Here is a 15521-nt window from a genome sequence, read left to right on the forward strand (position 1 = left end):
AAAGTATTAAGCTGTAACGTGATACTGAATTATATCATGTAAAACAATCCACAATAAACATTTATTTTTCAGAAAGAATTGAAACATCTTCCAAGGCACCAGATAAACCCGAAGAAGGTCTGTCTTTTACCATATTGATCATAAAGCTTGCTGATTATTTTATTTATTTTATTAACACACACATTTATTGATCAGATTCTGCTTAGCTTATTGTCTTGGCTACTTTACCCACAGCAGCCACACTTATTATTGCGTTATTCATGAACTGGGCATCACTTAAACAAAACTGACATTTTAAAAATGAAAATATGTTCCTCTGGTGTTTTTTCAGTTGCCTACCCCTCTTTCGTCCTCTTAATGCTGACTGTGGCATTTGGGGCCGTGACCGTAGTTCTACTCATCCGGATGTTTGTTAAGTGCATCAGAAAACAACAGAGAGATGGTAAAGAATAGTTTTTAACAATTCAAATATGGTCATTTAATAAAATGATAAAGATAATGTAATATATATGATAATAATAACATAATGTAATGTAACATTAAAGTACATAGAGAATGTCTCTGTTTTTCAGCTTTTACTTTTAAAAAGGTATTTAAAAACATGTTGTACACAATGGATTGAAGTATCTAGGTAGGCGAGAAAAGGGTTAAAAACTTAACTGTCACTTTAGTGACCAGCTAACTATGTGATCTGTACTGATTTCCACAGATTCTAATGTTAAACCGAAACAAGAGAATGAGGTAAGTCTGACGCCAGTTTCACCAGTTTATTGAAGAACAAATCAGAACTTTAAAACATATTTGTCCATTTAATTTGCTCCTAATTCTTACATTAAGCTCTGCTTGTGAAGAGCAAACTTGTTTTAGCGCATTCTCCTTAATAAGCCTTGGCCTGTCGGCGGGCCCAAATTCTTATTATACACTGCTATAACCTACAAATAGCTCCATGAATTTGCATTGAAGTCCTGTAGCTACTGAATAACAGGTTTTGCATGTAATAAGCCTGGAATTAAATGGTTTAACATACTTTTCAGTGAACCGGACAATGATTCATTGGTATAATGAATAATATACACAGACTATAGCTTAATTCTTCAGTTATTTTTCCTTCTCTAACTGTTTGTGATCTGTGTTCTGTGTAACTGCAGGAGCAGGATGGTGAAACGGTGAACTACGCTGCTCTACACTTTAATAAGAAAAACAAGAGATCAGAGAGAAATGTAAATGTGGATCCAAATGTTATATATTCTACTGTGAGTAACATCCAGTAAATTACTGATGGATTGTGATTAGTTTTGTGTGTTTGAACAGATACATAATTCTACATTATTATAACCAGCTGTAGTGTCAGCTGAAAGCATGTTCATTTACATTGACTGTAAATAACGCTCAGCACACACGGAGCACAATCATGGAGAAGCTTCAGGTTTTCTTTATTTACTACAGACACTCTAAAAATCTACATCACTCTGAGCAGCTTCATTTGACAATAAACAATTTGCGAAAGTTTATGCCCCCTGGTCAAATTCCATATTTTGTTGATTTTTTTAAGTTAAAATATGTTAGAACATCCTCTGCTGAGAACACACTTCTGCACAATTTAATACACAATTACTGTTAATTTACTGTATTTATCACTGGGGACAAAATTCAAATAAAAATGTGGCCTGGGCAAAAGTTATGGCACATTTTGTATCATATGTTAAATTCAGTAAATGTTATGAATATGACGACATACTAACAATAGATAATAAACTTTGGATAGATACAGAGCTGTTTTTTTTTTTGTTTGTTTGTTATTTTTTTGTTTGTTTTTAAAGTTTTTTGTGCTTTACATTGTGCAACTTCTTAATATTTTGCTACTTGCTGTACTAACATCAATGCACAAAATAAAATATGGCTGTATTTCTGCACATTTTAGTGCACAATTTCCATTTATTAGTTCAACAGAGTGAAAAAATTGTATAAAAATTACAATATATAATGTGCCATAACTTTTGCCCAGTCCACATTTTACATTTTATGGTTTTTTAAATATGTTAAATTCAGTAAATAAACAGTAATTGTGAATTAAAATGTGCAGACGTGTGTCTTTTGGCTTAGAAAATCAACAACAAATTGATTGAAAAAATCAACAGAATTTGACCAGGGGTGCACAGACATTTGCGTACGACTGTAGTTCAGTCTGCATCTTGTGAGCATAACTAATGTTAGCCAGTGAATATCCGTACAATGTTATTGTTATTGTTTTATGATAGCTGTGCAGTCCTGTATCTTTTAAGCCTTTTTGATCTTAGTGCTTGATATCTGCTACTTACGATCGTTTACTGCACTGGTTGGTCTTTATATGACTGGTTGGATGTGGCTGTTTTGCTCTTTATTTAAATGACAGATTTACTTTTTGTCAGTATTATGGCTGTAGCATGGTAAGGAATGCTGATCTGGAGACTGACCTGAAATATAGTATGTGATCATTTTAGATACACAACTGTTTTTATTTGTTTCATTATGTCTATTTATTTATTTGGTCTGTTACATTTACAACTTCTTAATCTGTACTAACATCAATGCACAAAATAAAACTGATATGAAAAGTGAAGCTATGTTAAGATATTTAACTTCAAATTTAACACACAATTCATTATTTAAGCGGCTGTTAATACCAAGCCTGTTCAGAAAGCCAACAGGAGTTCCTGAAATGTGATCTTGCAGCTGTGACTGCTTTGTAAAAATAATAATACACATTACATGTTTTGGCACAACGTCTTATTCCAAGTATGTCCTATTAACAGTTCCAGTTTGAGAGTGTGGCTAGAAACACATGCTCAGCTGTTATAAGTTCTTAAATGTGACAATAAAAGGAAATAAATTTACAAATTGAACACATTAAAGGCTCAAGGTCTTGCAGAGACCCTGGGCATGTGTATGTGGAGCCATCCCCTCCAAACTTTAAACTGTTGACCCAAAATGAATCCTTTCAGCACACATCTATGTAATCCTTCAAATCTTTAATTAATCCCTGCATCCATTCATAGAAACCCATTTATTTTACTTCCTGGAGCTGCTGAAATTCAATTTGTTTTAGCTTTTACTTCTCAGAAATTCCATTTACATGTGAGAATTAAAATTCAATTCACAAATGTTTCATTTTGACAAGTAAAAATTCAGTTTTTAGTATAAATGTCACCTCCACTTGTGTAAATTGAATTCTTCTTAAAATTAAATGTAAATTGAAAAATAGGATGAAAAGTAAAACGACTGCAGTAAAATGGCTTAGCATAGTAATTTGAATTTCTGCATGTTAAAGTTTTAATTAAAAATAAAAAGCACCACACGTTAAGCTTTAATTCATGTTAGAAAAAATTGTTAATGCAATTATAATGAATTCGTACCAATGAGAAAGGAAAATTTACAAGCTCAAACATAATTCCTACAATTAGAAGTTGAATTTTAAGATGTTATAATTTGATTTTAATATACATGTAATTTATGTAATATCAATAGCATTTTCTGATGAAGAAATTTTGTTTCTTGATTAAAAGTTAAACATGTTTAAAAACAGTTCACTGTTATTTGCAGCTTCTTCAAATTTATAGCTCTGTTTCTGAGAATTTTGGTTTTCTTTGTTTTCATTTCTTTCATCGTGTTCTATTTGGTGACCAACTGGAGCTTTGGTGACCAACTGGGTCTAATATGTATGAGCTCACAGTGACTTTATGAGTAGCTCTTATTTATCATGCTGCACATTTTGCGTGACGCTGCGCTGTTACTGCTGAGTGTTATGGATCTTATGAAATCTTGTTTATGAACAAAATGTTTGAGTGATCTGTTCTGAAGATGTGAATTCTGTTTCCGGAAGCAATGATTTATGATAATTTATTATTTAGACCTTTCACAAATTTATTTCCTGTGAAATTTAATACAAAAATCTGAAATAATTTCTCTTTGAAATAATGCATGAAAGCATTTGTTGCTGTTTTTAGGTCCAGAAGAGAAGCATATTTGGCCAGCTGAGTATTAATTGGGTAAAGGATTGGTAGAAATTCCTGTTTTCCTTTATACATCATTATTAGCCCATTGTATCCACCATTATTAGGGGATTGTATCCATAACAACAGAAAATTATTTTGGTGACACTAGTATTCTACAGGCTGCTAAAAAATTCAATAATAACCCATTTTATAATTAAATAACTGACTCACCAGCAGTATACCAGCAGAAAACGATCTGAAAAATATATATATAACCTATTACAGTATTTCAGATGAGATATCAGTAGGGTCAGAAATTGTGTTTATATATGATAAACCAAGGTAGACCAAAAATCAATTTAAGGCCTACTAATGTTGAAAAAAATTTAATAAGATAATTTATGTATATATATATATAATATATATATATATATATATATATATATATATATATATATGAACTGTTTTATCTAGTTTATCTTAAAAGTGATATTAAGCCACCTGATTCATGTGTATTGACTATTCACTGAGGATAACCTGCTGAAGGTGAGTGCATATCGACTGACATATCCACCCTTTGCTGGACCTCCTAATCCTCTAGTCCTCCAGTCAGCAGTTCTGTGCTGTTCCCTTTGGCGTTTTCAGTCTAAAATGGCGGCAGCGCTACCGCAGCACCATCTAGTGGCGGTTGTCAGAAAAGCGCCAGAGTTTTGTCTCATAGGCTTCTACACTATTTGTTCAGTACAGTTTGTAGAGCTTGGCTCCACTTTCAGTTCTGAACTCACCCGGGAATGTTCACTTGAGCTTTAACAGAAATTATGCACTAAAAGCAGCAGAATCTGTCATATTTAAGTGTTTTCTTTATAGAGGATGTGACCGCTTATTTACACTTAATCCAGGGGTGTTCAAACGTGTATATGACTGTGTCTACATTAAAAAGGGATTAAACGGGAGTTAAAACAGTCTTAACTGTGTAACATATAAAAGTCTTAATGAATTGTTTTAAAATAATATGATTATGTAATTTCAAAAGACAAACTGCCGCATATTTGACTGCATATCATGTTATTAACACCTCAAAAGCGAAAGTAATCTGGGATCCCTCGTCACTTCCTCAGTTACTACTCTGTTCTCGGTGAGCAGACGGAAGAACTGCCTGAGTAAATAATAAATATATTGTAATACAACCAAAAAGGCTAAAATGGATAAATTCTTCTGGTAGCTGTTTCTGGTGGGTAATGTTCATCTCACGTCATCAGGTGAACTGATCTTAAAAATGATCTTGTGCTTACATACACGGTCACTCTGTGATATCTTGAGGAACATCTTCTATGTGAAATTACACTGTGTGATGTTTGATGATGATGATGCTCATTAATGTAGTTTACCACATGATTCAGCTATATTATTAATATTTCATATTGAGAATTAAAATCTTAAATCCGTACTAAAATATTCAGACTCTTGGAAAAAGTGTTTCATCTTACAGATAAGATATCAGGACTTTGTAACACTGAACAAAAGCTGTCTGTGCTGCTTAACTGTATTGTGTAGTAAGTTGTACAGTAAAGTCAATGTTCAGGTGAAGGTGACTGTTGAAGTAAACAGGAAGTATTTTCTTTTATGTAAATCAGTAAAAGAACATTCTGTTGAGTAAATGGTGCTGTGGGTCTGAGTCTGACAGTCAAAGCATTATTTCAAATCCCTGCTGAGGATGGACAACAACACCACAGGCTATCCAGGGTATAATATACAGATGTGTTGACAAAAACTTTTGCATCTTTTCTTTCATTTACAGTACTTTTTTCCTAAGCTCAATTACCATATAAGCTCAATTACCATGGTCCATTAGTTAACAGCTATTTATATATAATATTTTCCTGTATTTTTCTGTTTATATATTATATATATATATATATATATATATATATATATATATATATATATATATATACACACACACACACACACACACACTATACTGCCAAAAGTATTCGCTTGTCTGCCTTCACACACATATGAACTTGAGTGACATCCGATTCTTAATCCATAGGGTTTAATATGATGTCGGCCCACCCTTTGCAGCTATAACAGCTTTGACTCTTCTGGGAAGGCTTTCCACAAGGTTTAGGAGTGTTTATGGGAACTTTTGACCATTCTTCCAGAGGCACATTTGTGAGGTCAGACACTGATGTCGGACGAGAAGGCCTGGCTCGCAGTCTCCGCTCTAATTCATCCCAAAGGTATTTTATCGGGTTGAGGTCAGGACTCTGTGCAGGCCAGTCAAGTTCTTCAACACCAAACTCGCCCATCCATGTCTTTATGGACCTTGCTTTGTGCACTGACGTGCAGTCATGTTGGAACAGGAAGGGGCCAAACTCCCCAAACTGTTCCCACAAAGTTGGGAGCATGAAATTGTCCAAAATCTCTTGGTCTGCTGAAGCATTAAGAGTTCCTTTCGCTGGAACTAAGGGGCCGAGCCCAACTCCTGAACAACAACCCCACACCATAATCCCCCCTCCACCAAACTTTACACTTGGCACAATGCAGTCAGACAGTACCGTTCTCCTGGCAACCGCCAAAGCCAGACTCGTCCATTAGATTGCCAGACGGAGAAGCGCGATTGGTCACTCCAGAGAACACATCTCCACTGCTCTAGAGTCCAGTTGCGGCGCTTTACACCACTGCATTCAACGCTTTGCATTGCGCTTGGTGATGTAAGGCTTAGATGCAGCTGCTCAGCCATGGAAAGTTTGGAGGTCTGTAGCAATTGGCTCTGCAGAAAGTTGGTGACCTCTGCGCACTATGCGCCTCAGCATCCGCTGACCCCGCTCTGTCATTTTACGTGGCCGACCACTTCGTGGATGAGTTGCTGTCGTTCCCAATCGCTTCCACTTTGTTATAATACCACTGACAGTTGACTGTGGAATATTTAGTAGTGAGGAAATTTCACGACTGGACTTGTTGCACAGGTGGCATCCGATCACGGTACCACGCTGGAGTTCACTGAGCTCCTGAGAGCGACCCATTCTTTCACTAATGTTTGTAGAAGCAGTCTGCAGGCACAGGTGCTTGGTTTTATGATCAACGATATATCAGTGATTTGGATGGGTGAGTGAACACTTTTGGCAATATAGTGTATGTGCCCATTTTGAATTTGATGCCAACAACACGTTCCAAAAAAGTTGGGACGGGGCAACAAAAGGCTGGTAAAGTTGTGTAATGCTAGAAAAAAAAACACCTGGTGGTTAATTGGCAACAGGTCAGTAACATGATTGGGTATAAAAAAAGAGGCAGAGTCTCCCAGAGAGGCTGAGTCTTTCAGAAGTAAAAATGAGGAGGGGTTCACCACTCTGTAAAAGACTGTGTGGGCAATTAGTGCAACAATTCAAGAATAACGTTTCTCAACAAAAAATCGCAAAGAACTTTTGCTTTTCATCATCTACGGTACATAAAAACATTAAAAGATTCAGAGAATGTGGAGAAATCTCTGTATGTAAGGGACAAGGCCAAAAACCAGTATTTGCTGGCTGTGATCTTTGGGCCCTCAGACAGGACTGCATTAAAAACAGACATGATTCTGTAGTGGAAATCACTGCATGGACTCAGAAACACTTCTGAAAACCACTGTCTGTGAAAACAGTTCATCACTGCATCCACAAATGTGTGTAATTAAAACTCTTAAACGCAAAGAGACCATATATATATAAACAGGATTCAGAAACACGGTCACCTTCATCACATGCAGAAATAAACCAGACAAACTACCAGGTACTGTTAAGTTCTTTGTAATATAAAGTGGAACTTTGTACACAGTATTTATGTAGCAGTGCATAACCATACATAGCATTCATAATCATGCATAATGCATAAAGGAGGCCATGATTCTGGTGCAAGTGTTCTGTGGTCCGACGAATCAACATTTGAAATTTTTTTTTTTTGAAATCATGGACACTGTGTCCTCCGGGCTAAAGACCACTCAGCTTGTTATCAGTGCACAGTTAAAAAGCCAGTATTCATGATGGTGTAGGGGCACTAGGCATGGCTGACGTGCACACATACCCAGCCATTACCGTGTCTTGGGATGTCTTAAGACATGTCTAAAGACACATTATGAAGACGTCTTAGGACATCTTGAAGCATGTCTTAAGAAATGAAGACGTCTTTAAGACGTGTCTATAGACACGGATCTTAAGATGTCTTGGCAATAATAACATCCCAAGATGTCTCAAGATGTAGGATGTATAATACGTATTTTTTTAATTTTACCTACATTTTATAAAATAAATCTTTTACTTTTAAATATTTTTAAGGGAATTTTAAAACGTAACATTATTTATAGCAAAAATTCGAGTAATTATTTTTTGTTCATTATTTATTTATTTTTTTTGTTCTATGTAGGATGCATAATGGTATCATTTATTTTAATATATATATTGTATATTATTTTATAAACATACAAACATTACATACATTAGTACATACTACATTTATACATTTCAGAACAAATTTAACAACAAAAGTAATAATAATAATAATAATAATAATAATAGGCACATGGTTCCCAGTCTGTAACTTTCTCTACAATAAGCCATTTTATATGAAACCACTAAATGACTTTGTTTACATTGCAATGACAGAATTATGCCAAGTTTAGAAAAATGTGGAATTCGCCTTTAAATGTTTCTGTTGCATTAGAAAAGCTTATGGAATCAGTGAAAATTTATTTCTGAGTTCAGACCATGCCTTCAACATGGTGGTAGTATGAGGGAAGACTCTTATGCAACTATTTTGTAATACAGCGTTGCTGCAAAAATGAAAAATCTAATTCAGTCCTTTTAAATACCTTTTTTATAGTAATTAACCCTTCATGTTTCAAAAATGAGTTAAAAATACATTTTTTTACAATGACTATTTTACAGTTGCTTCATTTTTTAATGAAGGTATCATTTTATCAACTTTTAAAATAATAATAATAAGAAGGAGAACAAGAACAATAATAAGTATGCATAAATTACAGTAAAGTAATTTAAAGGGGTATGGAAAATCACTATTTTACAGTTTTGTGTTTCCTTGTTAGTCTGTTAAAAATTCAGAATACTTCTACATTCAAATAATTTACTCTGCAATCCAAAGCACAGCCCATGAAAAAGCACCCAGATAGCTTTCAAAAAATATAGATTACAGTTATTGTTTATTGTTTTCACAACTGTGTATATGCACAGTACAACAGCGTCATCACACTTGATTTGTTCTACAGACGGGGAAAAACATGTTAACTGACTTTGTGTAGAAATTTGAAATATCCTGCAATAAATACACAGTTCTGACCAATGAATCTGATTTTAAGGTCTGCTGTTATTCCGTATATAAGTTATGCTAAAGTTATTAGGAATTTAGTTCTATGAACAATTATAAATGATAGGAAACAATTTTAAGACAAATTCATATGGACTAAAAAGAAAAACTGACCAACAGAGTAATACAGAGGTCTGAACCCCAGCAGCACTCATAACATACCTGAGCCAGATAATGATCAGCTGTCAAACAATTAATACCAGACTCAGATGTGCTGGTAGCTGGAATAGAGCCAAGCTGTGGACATTTTATGTGGACATATGTGGACACAGGACACAGGACACAGATAACTCGATGTGCATATGTCCATGCCGTAATGCCTGAACACTAACATCACTGATATCACACTGCTAATGTTACCGATCTCTCCTTTTAGAGTTAAATCCGTGATGAGTGAGAGAGCTGTCAGATTCACAGCCCAGCGCTTCTTCCTCTGGTTTTTCTTAGTGTTGGTCTTCTTTGTCAGAGATATGAGGAAAATGCATCTGTTAAAAAATCAATTTTAAGACAAATTTGAAATTACTTTTGGATCTGCGTACACAAGCAGGCTGAATTTAAAGGGGACCTGTTATGCTAATTTCCAATGTTCATAAATTTATTTTGGGTCTACTATAATACATTTACATGCTTCAGAGTTCCAGAAACACATTATTTTTCTCATACTGTAAATCTCTACTCACCCTCTGTCTGAAACGCTCTGTTAGAGCTCCTGTGTCTTTAAGCCCCTCCTTCCTGATGAGCCCAGTACGCTCAGATTAGTTAGCTCGCTCACTTGGTTCTGACTGACCAAGCGCCAGCGTGGTTCCACCAATACACGGTCTTCGGGAGATGCGTTGCGTTGTGTGAGGGCGTGCCAAGCTCTCTGGTAGGTGGGCAATAAGGATTGTGTTAAGGGATTTCATCATCTTGTAACAAAGGAAAAGGGCTGGGGAACTCCAGGCCTCAGGCAGAAAAGTGGTTTCTGTGGGAGAGACTTTCTTCCTCTGGCATATACTTTCAGCTTTGTATCTTACACACAAAAAGCTACATAACACAGTAAATAAAAGGGAAAGCATTATATATTCCCTTTATAAGTAGAATATAATGTACAGTATACATAATTTTACCCATCTAAAATCAACTCAGGCATTCAGTACACAAAGAAATGTGACAAGGCTTTAAATAATACCTATGCATGAACTCCAGCGTGGCACCCAGCTCACACGCATAGCTGATGTTCAGACAATGATGTTCAGTGTAATGAAAGAAGCATCAGGATGAAGCCACTTGGGTAAGAGCACAGTTGAGTGTTGAGAATGATAAGGACTGCCACCATACTGGATGAGGCCCAAAGAGAGGATGTTCCTTTGGAAGGATTGAAAACAACAAAGTTGATTAGATAAGTTCTATTGTTTTCATCCTCTAACATGCCTAAATCAACACGTAACAGAAATGGTCATTTACAGTTGAGGCAGGTGTGAGCTTAGTACTGATATCTGTATCTGTTAAAAGCTGTGTTAAAGGAGAATTACATAATTTTTAGGCATAGTTTCATCATTAAGATGCAAAAAAGTAGTTTGATACAAAATGTTCCATTGTGGAAAAACTTACAGAGTCAGAGTTGTTCATAGTGGCAGTGACAAGAACCAGGCGTTTGAAGAGTTCAATGTCTCTAATCTCTACAGTATTACATGAAATGATTATTAATAAGAGCTAAACTCTATTAGAGCATGTTTACCACATGCTGTATGCTATAAATTGTAGGGCTCTGAGACTTGCAGTATTACACATTAAAGCACTGTGAAGAAGTAAATTCATAAATATTGATACAGTGTTGGTGATATTGCCATATCGATATTTTGAACACAGCTGTAATGGCAAATAACATATTAATAAGTTGAATGAATAAAGCACAGATATTTGAGTACTGTAACCCAGCTTTACCTAAACATTCTGCTCTTCTGTATTACCATAAATACTTCATGAAGTATATTTGTTTGAAATACCCACCAAATCTAAACATCTGTCTGGCATTCATATAATTTTATTTAAAAAAATTAAACTTGAGTCTCACCAGTTGCTCAGCTTCAGATGATTTCTGATGAGAAACATCTAAAACAAAACAGACACATGAGGTAAATGCAGCAAAACAATAACAGCAATGCATAACAATGACCTTAAACACAAAACAAACTGGTCATTAGATATTACTGATTAAAATGTAGCTGAGTAAAACAGATTATTAATCTGAAGCACAAATAATATATTTTTTAAAAATACTCTAGAAAGTACAAATCCACCGAGACGTTACTGGAGTAAATGTAACTGAGCAAATTAAAATTATTACTACCCTCTCTGAACTACACAGACTGACGGACTGTGTTCAGTTTCACTGTTGTATTGTTCAGTGTGCTGACCCTGCTGCACTGTGATCAGTCTTAGATTTAATTCTGAGGCAGCCTTTCATTTGTTCCAGCTACCTAAATGCTTCAACTGACTGATTCTGCTGCGCACTAGCATAACATCTCACCTGTCCATCCTCCAAACCTTATGAGCTTCTATGGCTGCGCTGCTGGGTGAGACAGCTGTACAGAGCTGAAGCTGGGCGGTATGTTTACAGTGCGCTGCTGGGTGAGACAGCTGTACAGATGTGAAGCTGGGCGGTCGCTATGGCTACAGTGCGCTGCTGGGTGAGACAGCTGTACAGATGTGAAGCTGGGCGGTTGCTATGGTTACAGTGCGCTGCTGGGAGCGGGTGCTAATCTGACGCAGCCGCGAGGCATAAACAGACACGCCGCTTAGCCGCTAGCTAGCTAGCTATTCTACATACGCTAACCTACCGCTGATGTCTTCACTGGGCAGATCGACCCAGAAATACAGGAAGGTTTACTCCAGCTGACCGTTAGTGAGGCTGCTCATCTCATTCGGTCACTACTCGCCTTTTAAAGCAGAGTCTGACCGCTGCAGTCGTAACTCCAGTCGCCGCTCCACTCGGTCCAGTCAGTTGGTTAGCTTAGCTAACTACGCAGCTACCTCGTTTGTGGAGCTGAAAGCGTCACCCGGCAGGCGGCGCTGTCTCAGTAAGGAGTGTAAGAGAGTCTTATCAGGTTTAACACTCGCTAAACTAACTCGATTAAACTGACCGCGTTAGCGACCTGACTGAGTCGCTCACTGTAAACGGCTGTAACGGTCGCGTTGGCTTTAAACAGAGGAACGGCGCTCGCGCTTCAACACCGAACGTCCGAGAGGCGGGGTCTCGCGCTCTGATTGGTCTGAAACTCCCGTCAGTCTTTTGTTTGTCCTCCCATTGAGCTTTTTTTCCGGTGCGCGCCTGTACTGAATGAACTGTGCTGCTCTGTTTCTGTTTGTTTGTTTGTTTTTAATCTAGACACAGAGTATAAAACTGCAAACCCTTGAAATACATAAAACAGCTGTACAGCATTATTATACAGCATCACTGGAGGCCATGTCTTAATATATTAAAGTCAAAGTATGAAGTTGGACATTTAAACAAAAATCTGTTTATTATGTAATTTTACGAGGTGAAACAGATAGATCTTTATATTTCCACTCAAATACATTTGTTTATTATTGTTTGTGTTTTCCAAATACTGGAGATAATCATTTTGAAAGTTATACATGGTTTATAAAAAATTTGTTCTCTTTTTCTGTTGGGCCAAATTAAAAGTCCTGATGGTCAAACTTTGGGCAGCCCTGATCTGCTTAAGAAAATAAACAGAAGTGTAGACGATGAAGAGAGTGAACCAAGTGCTTCTCTGCATTAAGTTTTGGTGGTATGTGATCTCTAAAGTACCCAGGTTAGCTGTTAAGTACATTTACTTCCTATTAGTTCAGAGTTGTTTTCTCTTGGTTCCTAGCTTGTTGTCTCTGGTTACAATTGGACATTTGAAAATAGATCAATGTTGTGTTAATCATAGCATGTTTTCTGCAAATGAGCAAAAGGCTGTGACTGACTGTGATTGTAACATTTACCAATGGAGATGAATTAAAAGTTATTCTACCATGAACTTCAATGATGTAAAGAAATGAGTTTAAACATTTTAAGGTAAGGTAAATGGTTTAAGAATTGATTTTTTCTTTTGCTGTTTTGCTACTATAAACACATTTCTGCAATAATCAAAAAACAAAACATACAAAAAAAAAAAAATCACAAAAGTACAGCAAATAAAACACAAAAAAGTGAATGTTCTTTTAGTAATATCACACAAAAACCGTAAGATTACAGCAGGCTGTTTCTTGAGGACATACTTGTTATATTCTCATTATATTCTACATTAGGCAGTGCTGTGGTAATCCTGGTAATCCTCAGTAGTAATTTTCAGTTTGGCAGTATCACAGGAATACCGCACTCACACCACAGGACCTTTTGTAATGGACCACTCTTTGGACTCAACTGAACTGTCTTAAGACACAACATCTCTATGTCTTAAGACAAAGTGATGTCTTAAGTCATGCCTCGTCTTCAAGACTCACAAAATAATTACTTCTTTGTCTTAAGACGTTAACTTTCATGTCTCAAGACAAAGACAGTGTCTTCACTCATATGTCTTAAGACGTTCTTGAGATGTCTAAGAAAATGTCTCAAGACATCTTATAAATACTGTCAAGACATCTTAAGACACAGTGACAGCTGGGTATGCATCTGTGAGGCACCATTAATGCTGAACGATATATACATGTTTTGGCAACATATGCTGCCATCCAGACGACGTCTTTTCAGGGAAGGCTTTGATTATTTCAGCAAGACAATGTCAAACCACATTCTGCACATATTACACAGCGTAGCTTCGTATTAAGAGTCCAGGTGCTAAACTGGCCTGCCTGCAGTCCAGATCTGTCACCACTGAAAACATTTGGCGCATTATGAAATGAAACATATGACAAAGGAGACCCTGAACTGTTGAGCAGCTGAAATCCTGTATCAGACAAGAATGGGAAAACAGCTGGCATCAAATTAAAAATGGGCACATATTTTTCAAAAAACAATACAATTTCTCAGTATCAACATTTGATATGTTGTCTTTGTACTATTTTCCTTTAAAAAATATGGTTTACATGATTTGCTTATCATTGCATCCTATTTTTATTTACATTCTGCGCAGTGTCCCAACTTTTTTGCAAATGGGGTTGCAATTAGTTTTATTTTTTTAGTTTTTATTGTAATGCAGAAGTTTTAATTTATGTGAATTTGGTCCTTAAATTTATTTTTTTGGACATTTTGGAATTAATTTTGACCTATTGACACTGAATTCTTAACAGTGCAGTTTCTGTTGAAATCATTTGCTGCACTTATCCATACACTAATGTCCATAATAAAACTACTGTAAAACACAGTAAGGTGTGTGATGTGGACGTGCTGATACTCCATCACCTGCCAGTCTTATAGAAACTGTTAGGTTTGATGGAATGTTTAATGTCATAATCTTAGACAGGGCACTGACGCGTACAGAATCAGACAGAAACGACTGTCTCACTATCAGATTAATGGGATATAAAGTCAGTGTCTCACTTTCATTCCCAGTATAGACATGCACAGTTCAACAATCAACACCTACTAATGAAACTAAAACCAGAGGTCTGAGTGACTAAACTGTGTGTGTGTGTGTGTGTGTGTTTAAACAATTTGCACTGTTCACTTTCTATTCAACATAACACTTCACAGAAAACCCCTTAGCTCACTCTTTGCCCTGTGTACATACAAAAATTTGTGTGGGGTGTGTTGTTACATTTCCAAAGGCACTGGCATAAATATTTAACATAGATGTTACATTTAGTTCAGTCAGGCACTTCATTGGAGCCACCCAGTAGTCAATAACACTGCTGGATTGCATTCAGTATAATTACATTACATAAAATGATACTATTTAAAGATAATAGCACTCAGAAAGTGGAATAGGATTATCATATAGCCGCAAGTGGTAGTCCCAGGGTTCAAGCACGTATCACCTCAAAAAGGCCTTATGTAGATTGTTTCCAAAATGGTCTAACAAGTTCTAATTTGCCATAATTCAGAGTCAGAAGGTAAAAGAAGAGTCAGCAGAGGAAAAAAGTTCAGTTCATTGAAGGGCCTACATGAGCTATAACTGCTAATCAGGGGTCTTCCAACATGACGTGCTAAAGTGCGTACATGCTGATCTTTTGATATTTGTATAAAATTTAACAGGTTTATATAAATTGTTCAATGGCTGATGG

General features: G+C 36.2%; 1 long non-coding RNA gene across 1 annotated transcript; it reads left to right on the plus strand.

The window, feature by feature from the left end:
- The first annotated feature begins 377 nt into the window (after positions 1-377).
- On the plus strand, positions 378-1360 carry LOC118802012. Its single transcript, XR_005006608.1, has 3 exons — positions 378-442; positions 710-741; positions 1149-1360. It is a non-coding gene; the product is annotated as an uncharacterized LOC118802012 (long non-coding RNA).
- The last annotated feature ends 14161 nt before the right edge of the window (positions 1361-15521 follow it).

The sequence above is a fragment of the Colossoma macropomum genome, unplaced genomic scaffold, assembly GCF_904425465.1.
Source record: "Colossoma macropomum unplaced genomic scaffold, Colossoma_macropomum, whole genome shotgun sequence".
Lineage (NCBI taxonomy): Eukaryota > Metazoa > Chordata > Actinopteri > Characiformes > Serrasalmidae > Colossoma > Colossoma macropomum.